The sequence below is a fragment of the Eulemur rufifrons genome, chromosome 24, assembly GCF_041146395.1.
Source record: "Eulemur rufifrons isolate Redbay chromosome 24, OSU_ERuf_1, whole genome shotgun sequence".
Classification (NCBI taxonomy): Eukaryota; Metazoa; Chordata; class Mammalia; order Primates; family Lemuridae; genus Eulemur; species Eulemur rufifrons.
In genome coordinates, this window is record NC_091006.1 from 10,554,599 (window position 1) to 10,559,823 (window position 5,225).

Consider the following 5,225-nt stretch of genomic DNA (forward strand, 5'->3'; position numbering starts at 1 on the left):
GTGTTTTCTCTCTAGACCCCCTCCTCTCCTGTTCAGAACCAATGAGAGCCTGTCGCTCAGGCCCCTCCACCAATAGGAATGCAGAGGGATTGGAAGGGGCAGGGCCTTCCCCGCTTTTCAGCTTGCAGCGTAGCCCCCAGCTCTGGGAGGAGGATGAGGTGGAGGAAGGCATCCTCTGCGCCCAACACCTTCTCCACCTTATTGGGTTTTCCAAAAGCCACTCTTCCCTCCCCGCCTCCCCGCAAGACCAGGGCCTGACATTGGAGCCCCAAACCGGCCCAGGTAGCCCTTGTTTATTAGATCAAGACCCACCCCCAGGGCTCTCAGCCCCACCCCCAGAACCTTGCGGGTGCTAAAGTTTTATTCCCGCCTCCCAACCCTTAGCACCGCCCCCCGAACGTCCGAAGGTTTTTATTATAGCACTTCGCCCAGAGCTCTTGAGCCGACCTTCTTAGGGGATTAGCTCTGCCCTCGGAATGTAGACACCCCGCCCCCGCGTCCGTTAGTCCCTCCCTAACCTTCCCTTCCACCTTCCCGTCGGCGGCCCCGGGCACTCAGCCCCGCCCCTAGAGCCCTGGTCTCCCACAACCCTGTTGTCCAGTCCGGGTTTTGACAAAGGCCCAGCTGTGTGGCCTGAGCCAGCTCGCGTGTCAGACAGAGATGGCTCGGAAGTTACGGGGGAAGAGGGAAGGGTAGAAAGCCTGACAATGGAGGTAAAGAATAGTGGACCGCCTTCCCCAAGTCTCCACTGAGGGTCAACCCCCCCATCATGTTTCATAGGCAAGAGGAGTGAAGTCAGGAGCGGAAAGAGATTTGCCTCTGGACACTCGGGCAGATATTGGAAGCTTTGGAACCAGATGGACTTGGGTTTGAATCCTGACTCCACCACTTTCTGGTTGTGTGACCCTGAGGCTCAGCGTCTGCACCTGGAAAGTGGAGACTCATATGCATGCCTACCTCTTTCATTCATTCAGAAATGTTTACTGAGTGCCTACTGTGTGCCAGGCTCTGTTCTAGGTGCTGAAGTTTCAGGAGGGATGGAGGCAGCGTCAGAGTTTACTCTCAGGGGTCTTTCAGTTTAATGGCCTATGTAAAACCACCATACACAAAACAAATAACACTAGCTAGCATTTATTGAGCACTTACTGTGTGCCAAACACTCAGTTACCCCAGTTATTCTCACCAGAAGCCCTATTTTCATCACAACTTTATAGATGAGGAAAACGGGCACAGAGCTGGTAAGATCATTCCAGAGCTGGTAAGTAGTACAAAGATGATAAAAAAAAAATATATATGATCAGGATGGATGGGAGTGTGAGGCTAATTTAGAGACAGTAGAGCCAGGGAAGTTCTCTCTGAGGAAGTGACATTTGAGCTGAGATGTGAATGACAAGAAGGAAGCTATCATGCCTAGAGTTGGGGTGGGGGGAAGCTTTCCAGACAGAGGAAACAGCTGGTACAAAGGTCCTGAGGTAGGTTTGAGTTTGGCATATACCTGGGGCAACAAGAAGAGTAGTAAGGTTGGAGCCTCAGACAGAGAAGGGAATGGAAGGATATAAAGTCAGCGAACTCATGGCCCTTGAAGATCTTGAAGGCTGTGGGAAGACTTTTGCAGTTTGTCACTGTACCCTCAGTGAGGCCACATATGTAAGTCACACATTAGTACAGTGCCTGACACATACTAAATGACAGCAACCCCTATGAATTTCCCAGTGAACACTTACTATGTGGGGCACAGTGGCTCACGCCTGTAATCCTAGCACTCTGGGAGGCCGAGGCAGGCGGATCGTTTTAACTCAGGGGTTCGAGACCAGCTTGAGCAAGAGCGAGACCTTGTCTCTACTAAAAATAGAAAGAAATTATATGGACAACTAAAAGTATATATAGAAAAAATTAGCCGGGCATGGGGGCGCATGCCTGTAGTCCGAGCTACTCGGGAGGCTGAGGCAGGAGGATCGCTTGAGCCCAGGAGTTTGAGTTTGCTGTGAGCTAGGCTGATGCCACAGCACTCTAGCCCGGGCAACAGAGTGAGACTCTGTCTCAAAAAAAAAAAAAAAAAAATCAATGATGGGTTCAAAGTGAGGACCAAAATAGCCATGGGCCGTTATCATGCTAGGATCACAGCTAACTGTGCTGCTGACAGAAGCAAAGCAGGAACTGGGGTGTTCTGCCTCCCAAACTCCCACTTCTCCCACCCCACAATCCCCATGAGCTCAGATTCTAGGAGAGGGGATGTCAGACTCCCTCATTCCTGCTTCTGAAGTGGGCTGCAAAGTGTTGAGGGCTGTGACGGGGGTGTCCCCAGAGGACTATGGGAGCCCAGGGGAGTTCAGATGCTGGGGCTCCACGTGGCGGGGGAGGGGAGTAGAGTCAGGGCGTGGCTGAAAGAACAGGAGAGGAATTCAGCCTGACAGGTAATGGGAGGGGGATGACACACAATGAGTCAGACCCAGCCCTTAGCCTGGAGAGGCTCCCAGCCTCAGTGTGGGGACCTGACACTGTCAAGGACCCACGTGGGCCAAAGTCACCTGGCCAGTGGCTTGGCTTTTCCTCCTCCGCAAAATGGGAGTCATCCACTTCCCAGGGGAGAAGAGCAGGTTCAATGAGCTCATGCTTGCCAAGTGTTCAGCACACCGGCTTCTGGGCGCAGTTAATGGAGCTAGTTTGATTAGGAGTGCTTGCGCAGGGAGATGTCAAGGGCCTGAAAGACAGGCGTGGGGAGGGGGCGGCTCCGCTGGAGGAAAGGGGCGGGGCAGGCAGGGCTCACAGGCTCTCTTTGTCTTTTCTCTCTGCCTCTAGGTTTCCCTCTCCCTGAATCTTTCTCTCTCATCCCTGTCTCTGTCTTCCTCTATGTCTCTGTCTGGAAAATGGATTTCAAAGTTGGACATCCTGGGTCCTTGTTTCATCACTATGAGTGATGTCACCTTGGGCAAGTTACTACCCCTCTCTGAGCCTCAGTTTCCTCAGCTGGAAAATGGGGCGAATACCGCTGCTACAGGTCCGTTACAAGGAGTAAGTGAGATACATACATGTAAAACGCCCAGTATCTGGTACCCATTATTATTGATATTATTACTGATACTTACCTCTGACTCTGTTTTTCTCTCTGCCTCTCTTCCCCACCCCAGGCTGTCTTTCTGCCTCCTTTGTTTCTCTTCCTACCTCTCCTTCCGTCAGTTTGTCTCCTTCTATGGGTCTGTGCTTGAGCTGGGAGCTTCATGAAGCCAGAGCGAGAGCTGTCTGTGCCAATCACCACGGCTTCCCCCATTGCCAAGGTCATAGCCTGCTACATAACAAGTACTCAGTAAAATGAATTGAACCCTGATCTCCGCTGAACCAGTGTTGGGCATTGCTGGGGACACAGCAGTGACTGAGACAGCCCCAGCCCTGCCCTCACAGGGTTCATAGTCCAAGAGAGGAAAAAACTAAGAAATGTTTGTTGAGTGAATAAATAAGCTAACTTGACATGGCCTTAGAAAACTTGACAAAAATTGCGGGGAGGGGCAGTTAGGCAGAGAAAACAGCTAGAACAAAGGCAAGGGGTGCTGGGAAGACTTGAAGCAGTAGGAAGTCATGGAGACAAAGCTGGAGAACTCAGCAAGGACCTTGAAAGCCACGCAGGGGAGCCTGAGCTTTCTCCTGAGGGCACTGGGGGGCCTTGGAAGCTTCTGAGCAGGGGAGGGACAGGATCAGGTTTGTGCACTAGCGTGACCCATCTGGCTGCCTGGCTGCGCTATTGGGGGTTGAGGTTGGAGATAGGACCAAGTTCTAGAAGCCTGAAGGAAAATGCCTAGGCCAGCCTGCTCTCCTGGGCGCTTGGAAAGGGCTTCAGGGCTCGCCTTGCACCACCAGGGGGCAGCCAGGGACTCCTACGGCTTCCAGTCTCTCTGCGGATCATCCCAGGCTGGGATGTTTGCTCCAGGATTTGGAGGAGGCTGGAGCTGTCCTTGGGGCCCCAGCTGAGAGCCCCTCTGCTCTCTCGCCCCCCCCATCCTGGCCTTTGGGCCCCTGGAGCCCCCACCCCAACCCGGCATGAGACTATGTCAACACCGCCCTGCTTCTGGCCAGGACAATATTTGCCCTCAGGATCTGGGGAGGTCACTATGGAGACAGCACCACCCCCACTGCCCGGAAGAGGCCTAGGGGAGCCGCGTGTCTGTGCCTCATCTCTGTCTGATTGCGTCTTTGAGAGAGTCTACCCCTGTCTTTATCTCTCTGGGCTCAAAGTTCCTCTCTCTGTCTCTGTCTCTCTCTTTCTCTCTTTGTCTCTCTCTCTCTGCAGCCGCGAATCTCAGGGGGCCTCACATTCCTGGCCTCAGTCCCCACAGGGCACCCCCTCTCCCCATCTCTCTCTGCCTCATTTCTCCGGCACCATCTGCCCACACCCCAGGCCCCCGCCTGCTGCCCCAGAGGCTCTGCTTGGCCAGGCAGCCCCATGGCGGGAGACACAGGCCTTCCAGCTTCCTCCCCACCATGGTGCCCTGGGCGGGGGCACTGCCTGCTCATTGCCATCGCGAGGACTGGAGGACAAGCGCCAGGAGACGCGGAATCAGGGGCAATGCATAAAGGGAAGCAGACAGGCAGGCACCCAGAAACAAGACAGACAGACTCCCAGAAAGAAGACAGCAAAAGAGAAAGGAGAGAAAGGAGAAAGTTTAAAGACAGGCAAAAAGAGACTGACCCAAGGGAAGAAAGAGACCTACAGAACCGAGCAGAGAGGCAGAATGGAACAGTTAGGAGAGAAAAGACTGCCCCGCAGGCAGTGGGGGAAGACAGCCACACTGAGTGTGGCTTCGAGAAAAGGAGAAAGGAGAGATTTGGATCAAAGAGACAGAGAAGGCAGGACAGAGAGAGACAGACAGATAACAGACAGGGAAAGGCAGGGGGAGAGGAAGGGCGTGAGAGGGAGGGAGAGACTTGCAGAGGCAGAAGAGGGGTGGGGGCAAAGAGCATGCTAAATTTAGAGCCAGGAACAGAGAAGGGAAATAGAGATCCAACCCTCAGAGTGTTGAAAGGCTGGGAATGAGGCTCGTCTCTTTCTGGGTCCCCTGGGGTAGGGGTGGGGCATGGCACTTGGCTGCCAGGGAGGGGCTGGGTATGGAGGAGGAGGAGGAGGGGGAGAAGGGCACAGGATGCTGCTCTGTCTGAAGTTTCCAGAAGCCCTGAGCATGGCAGCTAGAGAGGCCCTATGTGGCTACTCCCATGGCCCAGCTACCTCCATCCAT